Source organism: Balaenoptera physalus (assembly GCF_965194825.1).
Source record: "Balaenoptera physalus genome assembly, chromosome: 15".
NCBI classification, from domain to species: domain Eukaryota; kingdom Metazoa; phylum Chordata; class Mammalia; order Artiodactyla; family Balaenopteridae; genus Balaenoptera; species Balaenoptera physalus.
The window spans coordinates 19,554,404-19,578,734 of NC_138894.1; the positions used below are offsets into that span (position 1 = coordinate 19,554,404).

At 35.5% G+C, this 24,331-nt stretch overlaps 1 long non-coding RNA gene across 1 annotated transcript in view; it reads left to right on the plus strand.

Moving 5' to 3' along the window:
* Nucleotides 1-13,581, plus strand: part of LOC309643309 — a 243,725-nt gene extending 230,144 nt beyond the window's left edge. The window contains exon 2 of the long non-coding RNA XR_014253676.1: nucleotides 13,186-13,581. This is a non-coding gene — a long non-coding RNA (uncharacterized lncRNA). The remainder of the gene's footprint in view (nucleotides 1-13,185) is intronic.
* The last annotated feature ends 10,750 nt before the right edge of the window (nucleotides 13,582-24,331 follow it).

A 24,331-nucleotide genomic window follows, 5' to 3' on the forward strand; every position in this document is an offset into this window, starting at 1 on the left:
TATCATAATTTCATATTCTTTTTTACAAGTAAAGCTGATCTCAATATTACCTTCATAAAGTGGGTATAAAGATTTTTCTGTATTCTGTTATCTCTCCTTAAACTTTTTTATTTCATAAGGGTTTTAGATTTACTGAAAATTGGAAGGGTAATGCAGAGACTTCCCATAGTAGCATCTTATATTAGTATGGTACATTTGTCACGATTAATGAACCAATAATGATAGAGTGTTATTAACTAATGTCCATCTTTTATTTAGATGTCCTTAGTTTTTTAACCTAATGTCCATTTTCCTTGCCTAGGATCCCATTCAGGATATGATATTACATTTAGTCATCATGTCTCTTTAGACTCCTTTCATTGTGAGTTTCTCATACTTTCCTTGTTTGTGGTGATCTAGAGAGTTTTGAGGAGTTCTGGTCAAATATTTTGTAGACTGTCCCTTTATTTGGATTTTTCTAATGTTTCTGTTATGGTTAGACTTGGGTTATACGTTTTTGGGAGAAAGTACACAGAGGTAAATTTCATTTTTATCTCATCATATCAATCTGGCTTTATCGTTGATGTTAAACTTGACCACTTCGCTGTGGTAGTGTTTTGGGGTTTCTTTACTGTAAAGTTATTCTCATTTCCCCCTTCTCTATTTCTTCCTAATTTTCTAATTATTCATAGATATTACTTATCCAATTGTGATTTGGAAGGTAATATACTCAAAAGGATCCACAATTTCTTACCCACTTACCCTCCAAACAAAGGCACAAGGTATATAGATGCTTTAATAAACAAAATTTTAAAACTTACACTATGTGAGGTACAATGCTGGGAATATTGAAAAATGTGGGGATAAAATGATTAAGCACACTCACATTTTTCTAAAAATATATTTATCCCTGAATCAGACTTAAGATTTAGGAAATAGTAAGATGTTTCTTAAATTTATCTGCACATTGATTAACCTGATGAGCATTAAAAACCACTGATGGCTGGTGTCCACCCCAGGGATTTTTATTTTATTGATCTGAGATTTCTCCTGATCAGCATGGGATGAGGGGAACAAGTAAAAATCTTCCCTGATTATTCAAATATACAATCAAGTTTGAGGCCCACTAGCCTGCAGCAATTAACTAATTAACCATGATCAATTTGCCTTATCAGCTGTGATAACAGTTAGCTACAGCCAAGAGGTAAGTAATTACAGGGGCAGGGAGGATTGCCTTATTTAGTTATTCTATTAACAACACTTTGGTTCAATCAAGCGTGGATATAGAAGACTCCTTAACATACACTTTAATAATTATGTGAAAGAAAGAAAGAAAGAAAGAAAGAAAGAAAGAAAGAAAGAAAGAAAGAAAGAAAGAAAGAAAGAAAGAAAAAGAAAGAAAGAAAGAAAGGCTTTAAAACCTTGCTTCTTTTACTAAAAAAGTGGGAAAACCATAAAACCACTGTTTTGAGAGAATTTGCAATACAGAACAATTGATAAAAAGTAACATGCCTCTTATTAAAAACAGAGATTTTGTGTACACATGAGAAAAAAACTGAAAATAATAATTAGAGAGGTAGGTGATGTCTCACTAATACCCATAAATGGTGTGACTTACTACATACATCCAAAAAACTTATGCAAAAATATAAATCATGTCAACTTTTGATACTTTTATTAACACAATGTAATGTTATATGAATAATGTGTAGGAGAAGCTAATAAAATGTGACTTTATATACATTTTAATTATTTTTAGAGTGATATCAGAGGCTTTACAGTAGTACAATATATACCAAAGAATTGAAACACTCTTGGGAAAAAAATGTTGGCAGATATTGAAGATTTTATATTTTTTACCAGGAAATTCTCTTCCTGTTCTTAATTGAATGGTAGGATTAGTATTTGAAAGTAGCACCCTATTTGTTGACAACAGTCATCAGTCTGAGCTAATTCAGCTTCATGGAGTAGCAAAGCATCCTTAGACAACATGCCAATACAGGTCTTAATTGTACTAGCAAGTGTTTCTACATCCATTACTTCTGACGGATAAGTGGATATCTTGGCAACCTTTGTTTCCCTATAATTTTCAGACATTAGAGTTAGGAATGATTATTTTCCAAGCTTGCTCCTCTTTTTTTTTTTTTTTTTTTGGCTGCATCTGTCTTTGTTGCTGCTTGTGGGCTTTCTCTAGTTGTGTCGAGTGGGAGCTACTCTTCGCTGCGGTGCACTGGCTTCTCATTGCAGTGACTTCTCTTGTTGTGGATCATGGGCTCCAGGTGCATGGGCTTCAGTAGTTGTGGTGTGTGGGCTCAGTAGTTGTGGCACAAGGGCTTGGTGGCTCCGTGGCATGTGGGATCTTCCTGGACCAGGGGTGAAACCTTTCCCATGCATTAGCAGGCGGATTCTTAACTGCTGTGCCACTAGGGAAGTCCCAAGCTTACTCCTCTTATTTGCAAGAGCTATCAATGTAAAAACACACTGGAGATGAAACTAAAAATTGGAATGTATTTGTTTTTTATTATTATTTTCTGATTAAAAATTGAAATTTTAGAGCTAGTTTTACTAAAGCTATACAATTTAAAATATATAATGTTGTTTTCAGTCCAAGATTAGTGACACCACATCTATACACCCACATACCTATTTTCAAATGTATTTCTTAGGTTAATGAGAAAATAAATGATTTATGGACTATTTGGAAATAAACTACATTGAGAGCACTGCATAATAAAAACAGAATATTGGACTAAGAAATAATTTTGAAAATGAGGCATTTTAAAAAATTACTAGAGTACAAGAAAAAGTGAAAATAACAAGTAAGCTTAAGAAGCAAGAAGCAATCATAGCAATAAATATTCAGAAAAAAATTGAAGAAAGGAATTAATAAAGATGAGAATAATCAAAACAGAAATTAATAAAGTCTATGCTGGATTGGATAAAACATATATAAGTCTTCAGAAAAGGTAACATCAATCACTAAAATAACAACTTATAAAAGATAGAGAATTAGAGAGGGGCATAAGCACAGATGAATAGAAAACATTAAATTATAAATTTGGAAATCTTGATTAATATTTTTATTTGGGGGGAATCTTGGTTAATATTTTTATTTGGCAGGATCGCATAGCATAAAGTTACTCAAGAATAGGCACAGAAACTCAGGGGACAATTTCATTAAATCAAAGATACTTTAAAGGCTATCAAAAATCTACCCCCCAAATAAGGAAAATGTATTACAATGCATCCTAACAAACTTTCAAAAATTATGTCCTACGATATATAAACTTTTTGAAATCATAACAAAAGATAACTTTTCAACTCAGTCTCTGAGTGTAGGATATCACTAATTCCTACAATTGGACAGGATAAACATAAAACTAATCTGTAGCCAATGATACTACAAAGTATCATTTACTTTTAAATTAAAGCCTTAGCATGTAAAGTCTAATTACAATTGATTAAGCATAATGTATCATGAGCAAGTAGAGCTTGTCCTAGGAATGTGATATCCAATAGATCAACTAAATATTCTCATAATTGATTGAATGAACTGAATAACCCTATGAGTTCACAACTCAATGATTAAAAATAATTTTATAAACTATAACATTAATCTGAGATTAAAAAACAAATTAAGAACAAAAGACTATTGAATTCTCTACTCTGTCTTCTCTAACTTCAGTGAAAACTCTCAAATCTTTCCAATGGCTTTTTTGTGTGTGTGTGGTTCTCTTTTTTTTAATTACTGGTGTATAATTGCTTTACAATGTTGTGTTAGTTTCTGCTGTACAGTGAAGTGAATCAGCTATATGTATACATATATTCCCTCCCTCTTGGACCTCCTTCCCCTGCCCCATTCCACCCATCTAGGTCACCACAGAGCACCAAGCTGAGCTTCCTGTGATTTATAGCTGGTTCCCACTAGCTATCTATTTTCCACATGGTAGTGTATATATGTCAGTCCCAATCTCCCAATTCATCCCATCGCCCTTCCAAACCCCCATGTCCACACATCCATTCTCTACATCTACATCTCTATTCATGCCCTGCAAATAGGTTCATCTGTACCTAGATTCCAATATGCCTTAATACACGATAGTTGTTTTTCTCTTTTTGACTTACTTCACTCTGTATGACAAACTCTAGGTCCATCCATGTCTCTACAAGTGACCCAGTTTTGATACTTTTTACAGCTGAGTAATATTCCATTGTATATATGTACCACATCTTCTTTATTCACTCATCTGTCCATGGACACTTATGTTGCTTCCACATCCTGGCTATTGTAAATAGTGCTGCAATGAACATTGGGGTGCATGTGTCTTTTTGAATTATGGTTTTCTCTGGGTGTATGACCCATAGTGGGATTCCTGGGTCATATGGTAGTTCTATTTTTAGTTTTTTTAAGGAACCTCCATACTGTTCTCTATAGTGGTTGTATCAATTTACATTCCCACAAACAGTGCAAGAGGGTTCCCTTTTCTCCACATCCTCTCTAACATTTATTATTTGTAGATTTTTTGTGGATGGCCATTCTGACTGGTGTGAAGTGATAACTCATTGTAGTTTTGATTTGCATTTCTTTAATAATTAGTGACCTTGAGCATCTTTTCATGTGCTTCTTGATCATCTGTATGTCTTCTTTGGAGAAATGTCTATTTAAGTCTTCTGTCTATTTTTTGATTGGGTTTTTGTTTTTTTTTATATTGAGCTGCATGAGCTGTTTGTATATTTTGGAGATTAATCCCTTGTCAGCTGCTTCATTTGAAATAAAATAAATAAATAAATAAAAATCGTTCTTTAAAAAAAAAGAAAAATCATTCTTTAGTTCCAAAAAAAAAAAAGGAAAATACCAAACAAAGTCAAAAAATCATCTCACAGAGGTAGAGAGACAGATAGAGGCAGAGGCAGAGACAGGGAGAAACAGAAAGAGAAACATCCTAATATACTCACTTAAAAACCCATCAGGACCCCATTAGAGACATTCAAAGTCATTATCTCCTTTTTACTTTGAATTAATTTTGTGACTATTCATTATTCTAATGTATATGAGATTAAGTCTCTCCCTTCCCTGTGAATGAATGTAATGCAAATCCCCCCAAGTGACTGAGGTGGTGTATTTGGATTACATTTAATTATTTTTTAAAAATCTGGGAAAACTTGAGGTATGACAGTACCCAGTTTCTTGCTGATTGCCAACTTGTTTTATTTCTAACTGAGAACATATCTTCACCTATTTAAAAAAAAGGTGGAGTCATATCAAAATTTGCAACATGAAGTGTTTTTAGTTTTCCTAATAGGAAATAAATTTTACAATGCTATGGAACAGAGTCCAGGAACTTTAGTAAGAGTAAATAGGAACATTGCCTTGTATATGAATTCATATACAATCACTTGTTAAAAAATAACTGCATTTAAGTCTTCTGGAATGATTGGCATTTTATATGAAAAAGATCCATAAATAATACTGCAATAATATATATTATAAATAAAATTTTATGTTACATTTTTGATAAATATATTAGTGATCTGAGATTTTAAAATTAGGCATTATATATAAAGACACAGAAAATTTAAAAATATAGAAAATGACACATTTCAACAATAAAAAGTAAAACAAAAGTACCTTTACATTCAAAATCAATATAATTTTTAATCAAGACATGACCTAGAAGAAAGTACTTGCAGGGATTTCCCTGGTGGTTCAGTGTTTGAGACTTCACCTTCCAATGCAGGGGGGTGCAGGTTAGATCCCTAGTTGGGGAGCTAACATCCCACATGCCTCGTGGCCAAAAAACCAAAACATAAAACAGAAACAATATTGTAACAAATTCAATAAAGACTTTAAAATTGGTCTACATCAAAAAATCTTTTAAAAAAAAAAGTACTTGCAATTTGTATTTTGAAAATGATAAATATCCATAACATATAGTAAGTTCCTTCACATAACTTACAAAAGGGCAACTAAATAGAACTATATACATAGAGTATAACTCTGTATTTCAGAGAAGAACAAATGTAAAAGACTACTATGCTCTTGAAAATATGCTTAAACTTTTATAATGTTGAGAAAAATATACATTTTGAAAAAGAACTAGATACCATGTTTTTCACTGAATTTGAAAACATTTAAACCAGCAGTAGTATCTTATCTTTAGGGCATGGCATAAGACAGGGTGTGTGGGGAGGAGAGAAGATGGCGGAAGAGTAAGACGCAGAGATCACCTTCCTTCCCACAGATACAGTAGAAATACATCTACACGTGGAACTGCTCCTACAGAACACCCACTGAACGCTGGCAGAAAACGTCCGACCTCCAAAAAGGCAAGAAACTCCCCACGCACCTGGGTAGGGCAAAAGAAAAAAGAAGTAACAGAGACAAAAGAATAGGGACGGGACCTGCACCAGTGGGAGGGAGCCGTGAAGGAGGAAAGATTTCCACGCACTAGGAAGCCCCTTCGCGGGCGGAAACTGCGGGTGGCAGAGGGGGGAAGCTTCGGAGCCACATAGTAGAGCGCAGCCACAGGGGTGCGGAGAGCAAAGCGGAGAGATTCCCGCACGGAGGAGCAGTGCTGAGCAGCACTCACCAGCCCGAGAGGCATGTCTGCTCACCCGGCAGGGCGGGCGGGGCAGGGAGCTGAGGCTCCGGCTTCAGTCGGACCGCAGGGAGAGGACTGGGGTTGGCGGCATGAACACAGCCTGAAGGGGTTAGCACACCACAGCTAGCCCGGAGGGAGTCCGGGAAAAAGTCTGCAGCTGCCGAAGAGGCAAGAGACTTTTTCTTCCCTCTTTGTTTTCTGGTCCACGAGGCTAGGGGATTCAGAGTGCCACCTAAACGAACTCCAGAGACAGGCGTGAGCCGCGGCTATCAGCGCAGACCCCACAGCAACAGGGGCGCAGAGGAAAAAAAGGAGAGACTCCCGCACACAGGCTCGGCGCTGAGCAGGGCTCACCAGCCCAAGAGGCTTGTCTGCTCACCCGCCGGGGCGGGCGGGGCTGGGAGCTGAGGCTCAGCTTAGGTAGGATCGCAGGGAGAGGACTGGGGTTGGCGGCATGAACAGAGCCTGAAGGGGTTAGCACACCACAGCTAGCCCGGAGGGAGTCAGGGAAAAGGTCTGGAGCTGCCGAAGAGGCAAGAGACTTTTTCTTGCCTCTTTGTTTCCTGGTGCACGAGGAGAGGGGATTAAAAGCGCCGCCTAAAGGAACTCCAGAGACGGGTGCGAGCCGCGGCGATCAGCACGTACCCCAGAGACGGACGTGAAACCCTGGGGCTGCTGCTGCCGCCTCCAAAAAGCCTGTGTGTGAGCACAGGTCACTCCCCACACCGCCCCTCCCGGGAGCCTGTGCAGCCCGCCACTGCCAGGGTCCCGTGATCCGGGGACAACTTCCCCGGTAGAATGCACTGCGCGCCTCAGGCTTGTGCAAAGTCACACCGGCCTCTGCCGCCGCAGGCTCGCCCCGCCTCCTTTGTACCCCTCCCTCCCCGCGGCCTGAGTGAGCCAGAGCCCCCGAAGCAGCTGCTCCTTTAACCCTGTCCTGTCTGGGCAGGGAATAGACGCCCTCAGGCGACCTACACGCAGAGGTGGGTCCAAATCCAAAGCTGAACCCCAGGAGCTGTGCGAACAGAGAAGAGAAGGGGAAATCTCTCCTAGCAGCCTCAGAAGCAGCGGATTAAAACTCCACAAACAACTTGATGTGCCTGCATCTGTTGAATACCTGAATAGACAACGAATCGTCCCAAATCAGGAGGTGGACTTTGGGAGCAGGATATATTAATTTTTCCCCTTTTCCTTTTTTTTTTGAGTGTATATGTATATGCTTCTGGGTGAGATTATGTCTGTATAGCTTTGCTTTATAATAGCTTTATTTTACTTCACTATATTATAGCCTCTTTCTTTCTTTCTTTCTATTTTTTCTCCCTTTTACTCTGAGCCGTGTGGATGAAAGGCTCTTGGTGCTCCAGCCAGACATCAGGGCCGTGCCTCTGAGGTGGGAGAGCCAACTTCAGGACACTGGTCCACAAGAGACCTCCCAGCTCCACGTAATATCAAATGGCAAAAATCTCTCAGAGATCTCAATCTCAACATCAAGACCCAGCTTCACTCAACGACCAGCAAGCTACAGTGCTGGACACCCTATGGAAAACAACTAGCAAGACAGGAACATAGCCCCATCCATTAGCAGAGAGGCTGCCTAAAATCATAATAAGGCCACAGACACCCCAAAATACACCACCAGACGTAGACGTGCCCACCAGAAAGACAAGATCCAGCCTCATCCACCAGAGCTCAGGCACTAGTTCCCTCCACCAGGAAGCCTACACAACCCACTGAACCAACCTTAGCCACTGGGGACAGATACCAAACACAACAGGAACTACGAACCTGCAGCCTGTGAAAAGGAGACCCCAAACCCAGTAAGATAAGCAAAATGAGACGACAGAAAAACACACAGCAGATGAAGGAGCAGGGTCAAAACACACCAGACTTAACAAATGAAGAGGAAATAGGCAGTCTACCTGAAAAAGAATTCAGAATAATGATAGTAAGGATGATCCAAAATCTTGGAAATAGAATAGACAAAATGCAAGAAACATTTAACAAGGACATAGAAGAACTAAAGAGGAGCCAAGCAACGATGAAAAACACAATAAATGAAATTAAAAATACTCTAGATGGGATCAATAGCAGAATAACTGAGGCAGAAGAAAGGATAAGTGACCTGGAAGATAAAATGGTGGAAATAACTACAGCAGAGCAGGATAAAGAAAAAAGAATGAAAAGAACTGAGGACAGTCTCAGAGACCTCTGGGACAACATTAAATGCACCAACATTCGAATTATAGGGGTCCCAGAAGAAGAAGAGAAAAAGAAAGGGACTGAGAAAATATTTGAAGAGATTATAGTTGAAAACTTCCCTAATATGGGAAAGGAAATAGTTAATCAAGTTCTGGAAGCACAGAGAGTCCCATACAGGGTAAACCCAAGGAGAAACACGCCAAGACACATATTAATCAAACTGTCAAAAATTAAATATAAGGAAAACATATTAAAAGCAGCAAGGGAAAAACAACAAATAACACACAAGGGAATTCCCATAAGGTTAACAGCTGATCTTTCAGCAGAAACTCTGCAAGCCAGAAGGGAGTGGCAGGATATACTTAAAGTGATGAAGGAGAAAAACCTACAACCAAGATTACTCTACCCAGCAAGGATCTCATTCAGATTCGATGGAGAAATTAAAACCTTTACAGACAAGCAAAAGCTGAGAGAGTTCAGCACCACCAAACCAGCTTTACAACAAGTGCTAAAGGAACTTCTCTAGGCAAGAAACACAAAAGAAGGAAAACACCTAAAATAACAAACCCAAAACATTTAAGAAAATGGGAATAGGAACATACATATCGATAATTACCTTGAATGTAAATGGATTAAATGCTCCCACCAAAAGACACAGGCTGGCTGAATGGATACAAAAACAAGACCGATATATATGCTGTCTACAAGAGACCCACTTCAGACCTAGAGACACATACAGACTGAAAGTGAGGGGATGGAAAAAGATATTCCATGCAAATGGAAATCAAAAGAAAGCTGGAGTAGCAATTCTCATATCAGACAAAATAGACTTTAAAATAAAGACTATTACAAGAGACAAAGAAGGACACTATATAATGATCAAGGGATCGATCCAAGAGGAAGGTATAACAGTTGTAAATATTTATGCACCCAACATAGGAGCACCTCAATACATAAGGCAAATACTAACAGCCATAAAAGGGGAAATCGACAGCAACACAATCATAGTAGGGGACTTTAACACCCCACTTTCACCAATGGACAGATCATCCAAAATGAAAATAAATAAGGAAACACAAGCTTTAAATGATACATTAAACAAGAGGGACTTAATTGATATTTATAGGACATTCCACCCAAAAATAACAGAATACACATTTTTCTCAAGTGCTCATGGAACATTCTCCAGGATAGATCATATCTTGGGTCACAAATCAAGCCTTGGTAAATTTAAGAAAATTGAAATCGTATCAAGTATCTTTTCTGACCACAACGCTATGAGACTAGATATCAATTACAGGAAAAGATCTGTAAAAAATACAAACACATGGAGGCTACACAGTACACTACTTAATAACGAAGTGATCACTGAAGAAATCAAAGGGGAAATCAAAAAATACCTAGAAACAAATGACAATGGAGATACGATGACCCAAAACCTATGGGACGCAGAAAAAGCAGTGCTAAGAGGGAAGTTTATAGCAATACAAGCCTACATCAAGAAACAGGAAACATCTCGAATAAACAACCTAACCTTGCACCTAAAGCAATTAGAGAAAGAAGAACAAAAATACCTCAAAGCCAGCAGAAGGAAAGAAATTATAAAGATCAGGTCAGAAATAAATGAAAAAGAAATGAAGGAAACAATAGCAAAAATCAATGAAACTAGAAGCTGGTTCTTTGAGAAGATAAACAAAATTGATAAACCATTAGCCAGACTCATCAAGAGAAAAAGGGAGAAGACTCAAATCAATAGAATTAGAAATGAAAAAGGAGACGTAACCACTGACACTGCAGAAATACAAAAGATCATGAGAGATTACTACCAGAAACTCTATGCCAATAAAATGGACAACCTGGAAGAAATGGACAGATTCTTAGAAATGCAGAAACTGCCGAGACTGAACCAGGAAGAAATAGAAAATATGAACAGACCAATCACAAGCACTGAAATTGAAACTGTGATGAAAAACCTTCCAACAAATAAAAGCCCAGGACCAGATGGCTTCACAGGTGAGTTCTATCAAACATTTAGAGAAGAGCTAACACCTATCCTTCTCAAACTCTTCCAAAATATTGCAGAGGGAGGAACACTCCCCAACTCATTCTATGAGGCCACCATCACCCTGATACCAAAACCAGACAAAGATGTCACAAAGCAAGAAAACTACAGGCCAATATCACTGATGAACATAGATGCAAAAATCCTCAACAAAATACTAGCAAACAGAATCCAACAGCACATTAAAAGGATCATACACCATGATCAAGTGGGGTTTATCCCAGGAATGCAAGGACTCTTAATATACGCAAATCAATCAATGTGATATACGATATTAACAAATTGAAGGAGAAAAACCATATGATCATCTCAATAGATGCAGAGAAAGCTTTCGACAAAATTCAACACCCATTTATGATAAAAGCCCTGCAGAAAGTAGGCATAGAGGGAACTTTCCTCAACATAATAAAGGCCATATATGACAAACCCACAGCCAACATTGTCCTCCTCAATGGTGAAAAACTGAAACCATTTCCACTAAGATCAGGAACAAGACAAGGTTGCCCACTCTCACCACTATTATTCAACATAGTTTTGGAAGTGTTAGCCACAGCAATCAGAGAAGACAAAGAAATAAAAGGAATCCAAATCGGAAAAGAAGAAGTAAAGCCGTCACTATTTGCAGATGACATGATACTATACATAGAGAATCCTAAAGATGCTACCAGAAAACTCCTAGAGCTAATCAATGAATTTGGGAAAGTAGCAGGATACAAAATTAATGCACAGAAATCTCTTGCATTTCTATACACTAATGACGAAAAATCTGAAAGTGAAATTAAGAAAACACTCCCTTTTACCATTGCAACAAAAAGAACAAGATATCTAGGAATAAACCTACCTAAGAAGACAAAAGACCTGTATGCAGAAAATTATAAGACACTGATGAAAGAAATTAAAGATGATACAAATAGATGGAGAGATATACCATGTTCTTGGATTGGAAGAATCAACATTGTGAAAATGACTCTACTACCCAAAGCAATCTACAGATTCAATGCAATCCCTATCAAACTACCACTGGCATTTTTCACAGAACTAGAACAAAAAATTTCACAATTTGTATGGAAACACAAAAGACTCCAAATAGCCAAAGCAATCTTGAGAACAAAAAATGGAGCTGGGGAAATCAGGCTCCCTGACTTCAGACTATATTACAAAGCTACAGTAATCAAGACAGTTTGGTACTGGCACAAAAACAGAAATATAGCTCAATGGAACAGGATAGAAAGCTCAGAGATAAACCCACACACATATGGTCGCCTTATCTTTGATAAAGGAGGCAAGCATATACAGTGGAGAAAAGACAGCCTCTTCAATAAGTGGTGCTGGGAAAATTGGACAGATACATGTAAAAGTATGAAATTAGAACACTCCCTGACACCATGCACAAAAATAAACTCAAAATGGATTAAAGACCTAAGTGTAAGGCCAGATACTATCAAACTCTTAGAGGAAAACATAGGCAGAACACTCTATGACATACATCACAGCAAGATTCTTTTTGACCCAGCTCCCAGAGAAATGGAAATAAGAACACAAATAAACAAATGGGACCTAATGAAACTTAAAAGCTTTTGCACAGCAAAGGAAACCATAAACAAGACCAAAAGACAATCCTCAGAATGGGAGAAAATATTTGCAAATGAAGCAACTGACAAAGGATTAATCTCCAAGATTTACAAGCAGCTCATGCAGCTCAATAACAAAAAAACGAACAACCCAATCCAAAAATGGGAGAAGACCTAAATAGATATTTCTCCAAAGAAGATATACAGATTGCCAACAGACACATGAAAGAATGCTCAACATCATTAATCATTAGAGAAATGAAAATCAAAACTACAGTGAGATATCATCTCACACCAATTAGAATGGCCATCATCAAAAAATCTAGAAACAATAAATGCTGGAGAGGGTGTGGAGGAAAGGGAACACTCTTGCACTGTTGGTGGGAATGTAAATTGATACAGCCACTATGGAGAACAGTATGGAGGTTCCTTAAAAAACTACAAATAGAACTACCATACGACCCAGCAATCCCACTACTGGGCATATACCCTGAGAAAACCATAGTTCAAAAAGAGTCATGTACCAAAATGTTCATTGCAGCTCTATTTACAATAGCTAGGACATGGAAGCAACCTAAATGTCTATCGACAGATGAATGGATAAAGAAGATGTGGCACATATATACAATGGAATATTACTCAGCCATAAAAAGAAATGAAATGGAAGTATTTGTAATGAGGTGGATGGAGTTAGAGTCTGTCTTACAGAGTGAAGTAAGTCAGAAAGAGAAAAACAAATACAGTATGCTAACACATATATACGGAATCTAAGGAAAAAAAAAAAAAAAGGCCATGAGGAACCTAGTGGCAAGACGGGAATAAAGACACAGACCTACTAGAGAATGGACTTGAGGATATGGGGAGGGGGTGGGGTGAGATGTGACAGGGTAAGAGAGTGTCATGGACATATATACACTACCAAATGTAAAATAGATAGCTAGTGGGAAGCAGCCACATAGCACAGGGAGATCAGCTCGGTGCTTTGTGACCACCTAGAGGGATGGGATGGGGAGGGTGGGAGGGAGGGAGATGCAAGAGGGAAGAGATATGGGAACATATTGTATGTGTATAACTGATTCACTTTGTTATAAAGCAGAAGCTAACACACCATTGTAAGGCAATTATACTTCAATAAAGATGTTTAAATAAATAAATAAATAAATAAAGACTTGTGAAGTTAAAAAAAAAACAAAAGACAGGGTGTGTGTGTGTGTGTGTGTGTATTTAGGTAAGAGTTTACATGTAATTCATTTTCTAAAAAAAGATCTAAAATATTATAAATCAATTTGATAACAATTATCTGTGAGTTCTATTAGTCAGGGGGGATTTTGAGGATAAAAGTTGTTTATTTCCTTTATTTGTTCAGTGAAATTTTTAAAAGCATGTAAGCATGCAATATATTTTAATTAAATATTTAAAGTAAATATATCAGAAAACAACTTCTTGATTTGTCGAAGTGTAGTTTTCAAAATATAAGAACCTGATTCTCATAAGAATATGTAACAAACGTGTCAAAGATTTTATTCAACTCACTAATCAAACAGTGAACAAATAAAATTGTAATGCTGATTCCAAGAGCATTTGAGAAACAAAAGTTTATCAGCCCATCAGTAAATGCAATAGAAAAAAAGAGTATTAGAAAAAGATTGCTGTTAGATATAATTGGTTAATGTCTTCCATTACAATAAAACCAAAACCCTTGCGGTTATCATTCCTATCAGACATAAATCTACAATTTAACAGGATTCTTGATAGTATCTGATCTCTACTAAAATCGTAAATATCAAAGACAAACATTATTCTCCAACAATTAAATAATTCTTTAGCAAGTTTATAAGTAATATCCCAGTATGAAGTAAAAAGAACTTGATACACACTGATTTATTTCCAAGTTTGTAACTATATTCTTCTTAACCACATTTAGAAGCATTTGTAGTGGAATTACTATCAATTGATTCTCTAGAATATTGTATGCCTGATAAGATTCATCCTTATACAGTTAGAGATCCCAAATGAAGCTTTTATGTTCTCTGTGAAGTTGTGATGTTGGAATCAGAGAGGCATATTATATCAGAGAAAGACAGATTTTAAGATCTCTATTAGCTTAATGTTGTTAAGTCTTTGACCAAGTTTTCCATAACAGAATCATTGATGTAGCAATAGGAATTACTTCTACTTCCATCAAGAATCCATAGAGGAAATGAAAAGAAAAAAAACTGCTGAAATAGCTATGAACATGCTCACAATGGGAGGAGTCAAAAGCTGCAAAGTATCTATTCACTGATTAGAACATAAAGACATTTTATAAAAATGGAAAAATTGTTTATTTTCTTTCTTACTAGCATTGATATTAACTTTAATTAATATAGCTCTATTTTTTATTTTACTAAAAATCAAAATCAAATATAAGAAAATAGGCTTTAAAATATTAAATCTACATTTAATGAGAAATGATAATAATATTGATTTAACATAACTTGTTTAGAGTCCTTTTTCTTTGATTTGATCATCTCTGAATCATCCTGGAATTATTTATTAAATATATTTGCAATATAAAATGTAGAGTGGTTTTTTTCAAGTGTTAAAAGTTATGTTAGTAAAGATACATTTATTTTAGGGAAAAATCCTTATTTGTAACTGCTTTGCACTGTATAATTTTTAATACGGCTTTTCTAAAATTATGAAGTGAGTTCATTCTTTCCCTTCCCCCTACAGTTCACCTTATTACCTAGGGAAAAATAACTGAACAAAACAAAACCTCTAATACCTGGACAAAGGAAACTTGCAGCAATTATGAACCACTTTTCACTTCCTTTTTCTCCATGACAAATTTTATAAGATGGCAACTATCACAATATTTTATCTTTTCCAGCCCCAGGTATGCAAGCTATAAATAGTATTATAGTCCATGATTAGTCTCAGAAAGAACTTGATGGTTTGTTCTCTAGGTTGCTTATTCTTTAGCATTTTACTTTTGTCTTACCAGTACCAGAAATATTTTCATTTTTTGAGTATTCTAGAAAAAAATTAACAGTATTAAAGAAGGCTTTCCGGGCTCCCCTGGTGGCGCAGTGGTTGAGAATCTGCCTGCCAATGCAGGGGACACGGGTTCGAGCCCTGGTCTGGGAAGATCCCACATGCCGCGGCGCAACTGGGCCCGGAAGCCACAACTACTGAGCCTGCGCGTCTGGAGCCTGTGCCCTGCAACAAGAGAGGCCGCGACAGTGAAAGGCCCGCGCACCACGATGAAGAGTGGCCCCCGCTCGCCACAACTAGAGAAAGCCCTCGCACAGAAACGAAGACCCAACACAGCCAAAAATAAATAAATAAATACAAATAAAATTTATTAAAAAAAATAAATAAATAAAGAAGGCTTTCCATTATTCTCCAATCATTAAAAATGGTCAGATGAAAAGACTAATAGAGTGGTAAAATCTTTGGTGAGGACATAAACAGGGACAGTGACAATTACACAATAAAGCCATTAAATAAGTTCTGTTAGACCTGATGAAAATGGCACTAGATTGAATGAGTCAAAGCTCAGACCATAAATTCATTATATTTATAGTATAAATGCAATAAAAATGTACAAAAGTATATATACCAAAATTATAACATTCACTTTTTGGGTGGTGGTAATATAAATATTTAGAGTTAGGGAGAGAAATAGTTTCTATAATTTCCTGCAAGAAAATGTCTTTTTTTTGTAATTAAAAGATATTATTCTAAATCTTTTGTTATTAGGGAATTGCAAATTAAAAGAGTGCAATACCACTACCAACCTATTCCAATGACTAAAATTCTCTCTTTTAAAAAATACCAAATGCTGTTGAGGATGCAGAGCAAAAGAGACTCTCAATCATCATTGATGGATATAAAAATATTGCAGCCGCTTTAAAGACAGCTTGAGAATTTCTTACAAAGCTAAATGTAGTGTTTACCTTAGGACCCAGTAATCACATCATAGGTACTTACTCAATTGATTTGAAAGTTATGTTAACATAAACTTTGCATGTGAATGTTTATAACAGCTTTTATCACAATTGCCAAAAATTGGAAGCAACCAAGATGCCCTTCAATACGTGAATGGTTAAACTGTGGTACATCCATATAATGAAATTTATTCAATAAGAGTACATGAAAAATAAAAAAGAGGAAATGAGCTATCAAGCTGTAAAAATGCATCAGTAAAACTTAAGTGCATATTCCCAAATATGCACTTCTTTCCAAAAGAAGACAGTCTATTATGGTTACATACTGTGTAATTCTAATTATATGCCATTCTGAAAAGGAAAATCCCTAGAGACTGAAAAGATCAGTGGTCACCTTGGGCTCATGTGGAGGGAGGGGGTTAAATAGGTGAAGCACAGATGATTTTGAGTGGTAAAAATATTCTATATGATACTAACAATAAATACAAGAAATTATGCATTTGTCAAAAGCCATAAAACTTTACAGCAAAAAGAGTGGAACTAATGTATACAAATTAAAATTAAATCATTTAGCAGATGGGAATTCCTAAGAAGGAATGCAGACTGTTAAAAAGAATCTAACTGAATTACAAACGTATGAAACTACCTCGGTAAAGAGGATGGGGAAAAGGTACTGAGGTAAGTAAATTTGTATGTGAGGGGATTCTACAAGACTGAGGACAAAACGAACTACACATAAGTAGTGTACTCTAGTTAATAAAGTTGTTTCCCTTTGGATACAGGAACAATTCTACTACTGATAGTGATTCATAAATGAATAGCAGATGGTGGGAGTGAGAATTTTTGCAGATAAGCAAGGAGAGGAGACTAGAATAATCTAGATGGTAATAGATTAGAGTTGGAGACATCAGTATGAACTCATGCTTAACTTAATATTGATATAGATGGTTACAAATAGAATTTTTATATATATGTGTGTATGTACATGGGTTAGTCCACACATATATCTTTTCTTGCTCTTTTCTCTGAGCAGGGCAACAATAAACAACATACCAGTTGTTGAACAAATCTAATATCCAGATCTTGGTTTCTAATCCCATTCTCCAATAGAAGGCACTTGAGTTTCTTGGAGAAATGGTTGAATATAGGACTGGGGAAGAAAATAATACTAGGTGAGCCTGGAACATCTTGCAGTACTAAAGAGTAAGAAAACACTAAAAAAAAAAAAAAAAAAAACAAATGATGGAGTTATGTAAAAGTGACACAAGAGGTGACTGAAGGAATTCCAAATGGGCAAACCTGGAACAATTTGAGCATCAAAATAAATAATATTGTATTGCATTATAAACTTTAGGATAAATAAATATTCAGGAGTCATATTGATATAAATAAATGGTTGAATAAGTCAGTAAATTGAGGAAAAGGGACAAATCTTTTACTCAGAAGAATTCCAAATAATTTTTGTATATACTCCACCTTCTAGGAGGTGGTAGGATAAATTGTTACTGTGTAAGTGTGGGCTGTACATGGTAACTTTTTTCCAAAGAGTATTTGGAAGAGGGGAAAAAAAGAGTAACTTTACAGTGGAGAAACTTGACACACATGACTGCAGCCCTTTGATCAAGGTCAACATTTCCAGGGACAAATCATGTTCATAGTATGTACCCAAGATATGATGTGATGAAATTATACTTTATCTCTTCAGTCTTTCTCTCCAAAACATAAAACCCAAGGTAATGATAAAGAAAAGAATATAAGACTAATTCCAATAGGAGGACATCCTATAAAAGATTTCAACAATACTCATCAAAAATGTCAAATTCAAAAAAAAAAAACAAAGAAAATTTGGAGTAATGGTCAGGCCAAGAGGATCCTAAGAAGTCATTACAGATATGATCCTGGAACAGAAAAAAATATATTAGGTAAAATCTAAGGAAATCTGAATAAAATGAACTTTATTTAATAATAACATGTCAATATTGGTTCATTAATTGTGACAAAGATATCATACTAATATATGATATTAATAATAGGGAAAACTAGTGAAGGAGTATATGGGAACTCTCTACAATCTTCTCAATTTTTTCTGTCATTATAAAGCTCTTCTAAAAATATAACATTTTAAAAAATCAATAGGACATATTTCTCTATATCCATAAACAGAAAAATCTGAAAAAGTATTAGGCAAGTTTCATGATGAATATATGAATTTTGAAAGAAATTTTAATCATTCTAATGTTTAGAATTATTTTCTTAAACTAAACATGGATTTCTTTTATTAAATAAAGCAACAGAAATTTAAAAACCTTTTATTTTTCAATAATCAATTGAAGAGTAAACCCATGGCACCCTCATTGTATGGATTTCATTACTGTCCACTTACATTATGAATAGGATTTCAATAACAAGATCTCAAATGCAATGAAGATGCCTCCAGTGTTTTCTTCTGAGGATGATGGGTAGGGTGGATACTCAAGCAGCTCTCAGGGGTACAAAAAATGATCTCAGGAACAAACTTCAAATTCTGGCAAATAAGTGGATTTAATTTGGTGGAAAGCGTCTATGATATTGCTTAGAACAATAATTTCAAGTAATGTGGTCTTTACTGGGTAATGCTGGTAAATTGAATAAATAAAATATCAACCACAAAGTCCTCTCTAAATAAACCATGGATTCAGTGAAGCTTAGGGAGCTGTGAACTGAGCATTCCTAATTGTCTCAGCTGGAGTTTGCCCCTTGGGAAAATGAATAATTTCTTAGCAAACACAGGGTTGGCTATTGAGGAGCTTAGAGGTATCTCTTAGCATTTTTATCTTGTGAAATGGATCAGAGGAATTAAAAATTCAGTTACTAAATAATTGATTCTTTAAATTCTATGATAAGAAATAGGTTCAATTACATAAAAAGTGAAGTAAACTTAAAATATCACCTTAATAATACTTTTACATATGTAGACTTATTTAAGTATCACCTTTGACACAGCCCACTAAAATGCTGTTTGGTAAAAGTTATTATTGATATCATATATTGAAGGAAAATAAGGTTCAGAGAGGTTAAATACATTACCACAGTTCATGCTGCTTGCAGTGACAAGATCTGGTCTTGACTTAGGCATTATGAATCTATGACTAGGTATTTTTGTTTTCAGAAAATATTGTCCTCTCCCATACCCTGAATTAGGTATACTCTTAGCAGAAGAACACACAGCCATTGATTGAATTGATCCTAAAACATATTTTATATCATATATTGGGTGATTAAGCAAGTATAATATTAAGTTGCTTAGAGGATCCTGGTAGAATTTGAATACTCAAATTAATTTATTAACTTTAATAAACTATACACTTAATATTTTATCCTCAACAACATCCAAATCATTGTTCTAACTATGATTAACTTTGATTTTAGGGTAAAGCCCAAAGGTTATTCACTACTTTCAAAACCAAGTTATAGGCCTCATAAGAACACAACGTTAAATATATAAAAGCCTAATACTTTTCTACCATATGTCCGAGGCAACAAACTATAAAGACTGAGCATATGTGTATAGAATTTATTGTTGGAATAAAACAAATCCTTTAGCAATAGTAAAGTGATACATATTCAGTGATGACAAACATCACATTGTATGTTTGGACAGAATTTTGGAGCATATGTGAATAAAGTACCTAGCTGCTTGTATTTAAATTTCATCTATGATATCCCTGCCAAACCATGTCAACACTTTGTCCAGCATATTTTATCTGTGTATTTTTTGTGTGTGTGCTTTTTCAAAAAAAAAATGCCAATGATAATTCTTCCACTATACACTATATTTCAAAACTCTAAAATGCTTTATTGAACAGCTTTGTTAGAAGATGTCTATTCATAGTTATCTGCCAACTCTTTTTTATAACTTGTACATATTAGAAGTTTTAACCCCGGCATCAGAGAAGCCATCTTTCACTGCATGGTGAACAAATAGTTGCTGAGAATTTGCTAAGAACCAACAGCTTCCATAGTCAAACCCTGGGGTCACCACTATGTATGAAATATAGTATCTGCTATCAGGATATTTGATCTCAATGAGGAAATCCCTACAGAGCTTTGAGGAAACAAGTTATGATACAAAAATTCTATAACCTGTCCAATTTATGTTATATGAAGGCAACAGGAAAAAAATCTCAAACATATCAAAAATAAACAAGCCAAATGACATTAATGGCTAAGATGGATGGGCTATTAACACTTCCATATGTTTCTGAAATGACACGTTACCCAACTGTGTTATTTTAAATATTTCTACAATGTATTTTTGATAAAATACAATTTTATAGACGTTAATTTTTTTGCAGTCACACTAAAAACACAAATTATCATAAATAAGATTAATATTACTAATGAAATATTACAACATTGGTAGAAAAAGTAAGGAGATAGCTTAAGAATATTGGATGGTACTAGATAAGCATTCAGAAGTCAGTGACATTGTTATTTATTAGTAATAATTAATTAGTAATCATTAACCTAAAACCATAATGAAAAAGAGATTGTATTCACAATCATCAAAAAACTAAATACTTTATAAAAAATTGTCCACTAATTAAAACAAAGTCTTCTTGAACTCAGAAATTTCTCCACAGAAGTAGCAGGAAAAAAAAAATCCTTATTATTGAAGAATGTGATACAGTCATAGCTGATACTACCCACTGCAAACACATTCTCAAAATAAACAATAACTGGTCCTCTAGTAAGAGGACCTGACAGCCTCACATAGTTTATCCTAACTCTACCTGGTAATTGGGATGCCTATCTGTGTTAGCTAATTGGACTTACCTAGAGAAAAAAACCAAACTTCTCATATCTGTATGACAGGAGGTAGTTTTACAAATTACAGTAAGGAACCCACTGAAGTTGGAATCCTTCAGTCCCACAGAAACAGGGAGATAGGGGTGCCATCTCCCTTGATGTTTACATTTCGAAGAGATGGCTCCCAGGTCCTTGGGAAAGATAGTCCTAGGTTAAAAAGCTGACAAAATGCCTATCTAGCCTTCAAAAGGATTTATATGCATTTCAAAGAAAGGAAAAAGTACTTATAATTACAAGTTTTCTAAGTGCTCTGAGCAAAAAGGAGAGGGAGAAATTCCTTCCCTTATTTTAACAGGGAGAATTAAGCCTCTTGCTTTTAATTTATATTTGTCCTTACTTTCCTCAGACTTCAACTATTAAAGCAATGGAAGGAATAAAAAGAAATTATAGACAAAGAAAAAAAAGTATTTAGCACTAAGAACAACTAAATTAAGATGAACTAGGAAATGGCATAATAAGGAAAAACTGTCAATATATATCAGAAATTTACAATTTATTATATATAAAATACTGTACAATCTTATAAAAACAATCAATTTTTAAATGTGTATTATTCAATGCCATAAGAAATCCAAAAATTTTTTAAACTGAAAGGCTATTCAACCTTTCCTTTACTAAATGAAGTTAGTCAACATTAAATAAAGTAGTATCCTTTTTAAATTTTTATTTTATTTTTTTTTTTTTTTGGTTTATAACATTATATGTTTTACATGTATAATATTATATTTTGACATCTGTGTACACTACAGTGTGCTCACCACCAAAGACTTAGTTTCCATCCATCACATACAGTTGATCCTTTTTACCCATTTTTGCCTCCCCTCCACCCCTCTACCCACCCTGGTAACCACTACTCTGTTCTCTGTATCAATGTGTTTGTTTTTGTTTGGCTTGGTTTGTTCATTTATTTGGTTTTGGGTTTGTTTTTTGGTTTGGGGGTTTTTTGTTTGTTTTTATATTCCACATATGAGTGAAATCATATGGCATTTGTCTCTTTCTAACTTGTTTCACTTAGCATAATACCTTCAGGGTCCAACAATGCTGCAAATGGCAAAATTTCATCTTTTTTTATGGCTCAGTTGTATTACAGTGTATATATACTACATCTTCTTTGTCCATTGATCCATTAATAGGCATTTAGAACTACCATATGCTCCAACTATTCCATTTTTTGGTATTTATCCAAAGAATACAGAAACTAATTCAAAAAGTAGTACATTTTATTTTATTATTTTTTTTATTGGAGTAAAATTGCTTTACAATGTTGTGTTAGTTTCTGCTGTACAATGAAGTGAATTGGCTATATGTATACCTATATCCCCTAGGTATACTTATATGTATACCTATATCCCCTCCCTCCCACCCCCCAGCCTACCCATCTAGGTCGTCACAGAGCACCAAGCTGCTCTCCCTGTGCTACACAGCAGGTTCCCACTAGCTAGCTATTTTACATATGGGAGTGTATTTATGTCAAACCTAATCTCCCAATTCGTCCCACCCTTCCCTTCCCTCCCTGTATCCACATATCCATTCCCTACATTTACGTCTCTATTCTTGCTCTACAAATAGGTTCATCTGTATCATTTTTCTAGATTCTGCATATATGCGTTAATATACGGTGTTTGTTTTTCTCTTTCTGGCTTACTTCACTCTGTATGACAGACTCTAGGTCCATCCACATCTCTACAAATGACCCAATTTCATTCGTTTTTATGGCTGAGTAATATTCCATTGTATACATGTGCCACATCTTCTTTATCCATTCATCTCTCATTGGACATTTAGGTTGTTTCCATGTCCTGGCTATTGTAAATAGTGCTGCAATGAACATTGGGGTGCATGTTTCTTTTTGAATTATGATTTTCTCAGGGCATATGCCCAGTAGTGGGAACCCTTTTGCACTGTTGGGAATGTAAATTGATATGGCCACTATGGAGTATGGCGTTTCCTTAAAAATCTAAAAATAGAAATACCATATGACCCAGCAAAGAGTAGTACATTTTAGCTAAGAGAAACCACTTGGGGAGGGGCAGGATATCCATTCCCATCCAAGGCATCCAAAGCAATAGGCACCTTCCCTATTGGTGTCCACCACTGCTGTTCACCTAGAAATTCTTTCACTGAAGCAGAGCATTAAAAATATTTTTAAATCAGTAAATAAAATTAATAAGCTAAGTTCTGACTTAAGCATTATGTCACACTTTTTATTTTAATCTTAAAATTTTGTTTCAGGTCAATCTAAGGTTTAAAAATCAAGAGGCTAGGTCCGATAGCAGTTCATACTTAAGGTTTTATTATTGGAATGATTTTTATTTAATTCACAGGACAAGTTCAAATAGTTAATTTATACTTCACAGACTTTAATGAATCAAACAATAATGGTATGTTATAGACAGCTCAAAGGAAAAACCAAAGAACAGCCACAGTTTTTGAGCAGGAATATTGCTCGATATATATATATATATTTTTTTCTTAGTGGAGGGGAAGGGGTAGACAGTGTTTTCCCTCTACAAGACAAAATTCACATACAGGTCCACAACTTACAGTGTTTCCCATAGCTCCCATAGAATCAGAATCAGACAATGTGGAAGGGTGTGCTCTAGACAATGAACTTTCTATCTCATTGAAGAACAAATATGTCCGTACAGTTTCCACTACATCAATGTAATTGAATACCAGATCCACTTTTATAAAAATAAAACATTTTTTCTTATTTTAAATATGCTCAGCATCCACGGTTAACTTTATACATTTTCTCTAATGAAGGAGTTGTAAACTACAGCCAGCTCACAAGCCAAATCCAGTCTGGAGCCTATTATTGTAGTGTCTTAAAACTAAGGTTTTTGTGTGTGTGTACATTTTGAAAAGGTAAAAAAGAACACAAAGCATACTAGGCGATAGAACCCATACATGACCCACAAAGTCTGTTTGCTATCTGGCCATTGACAGAAAAAATGTGTCCATTCCTACTTTTAGTGAACTGGCTGTTGAGACGAGTTTACTTTTTCAAAGCTAAACTAACACATTGCTCACTCTAAAATTTCTTTGTTTTTCAATTCAAAAAACAGTTCCTTTTCCTCTAAATTTCTGCCTTCCTAACTTTCTGATTACTTTTTTGAAATTAACTGCATACAGATA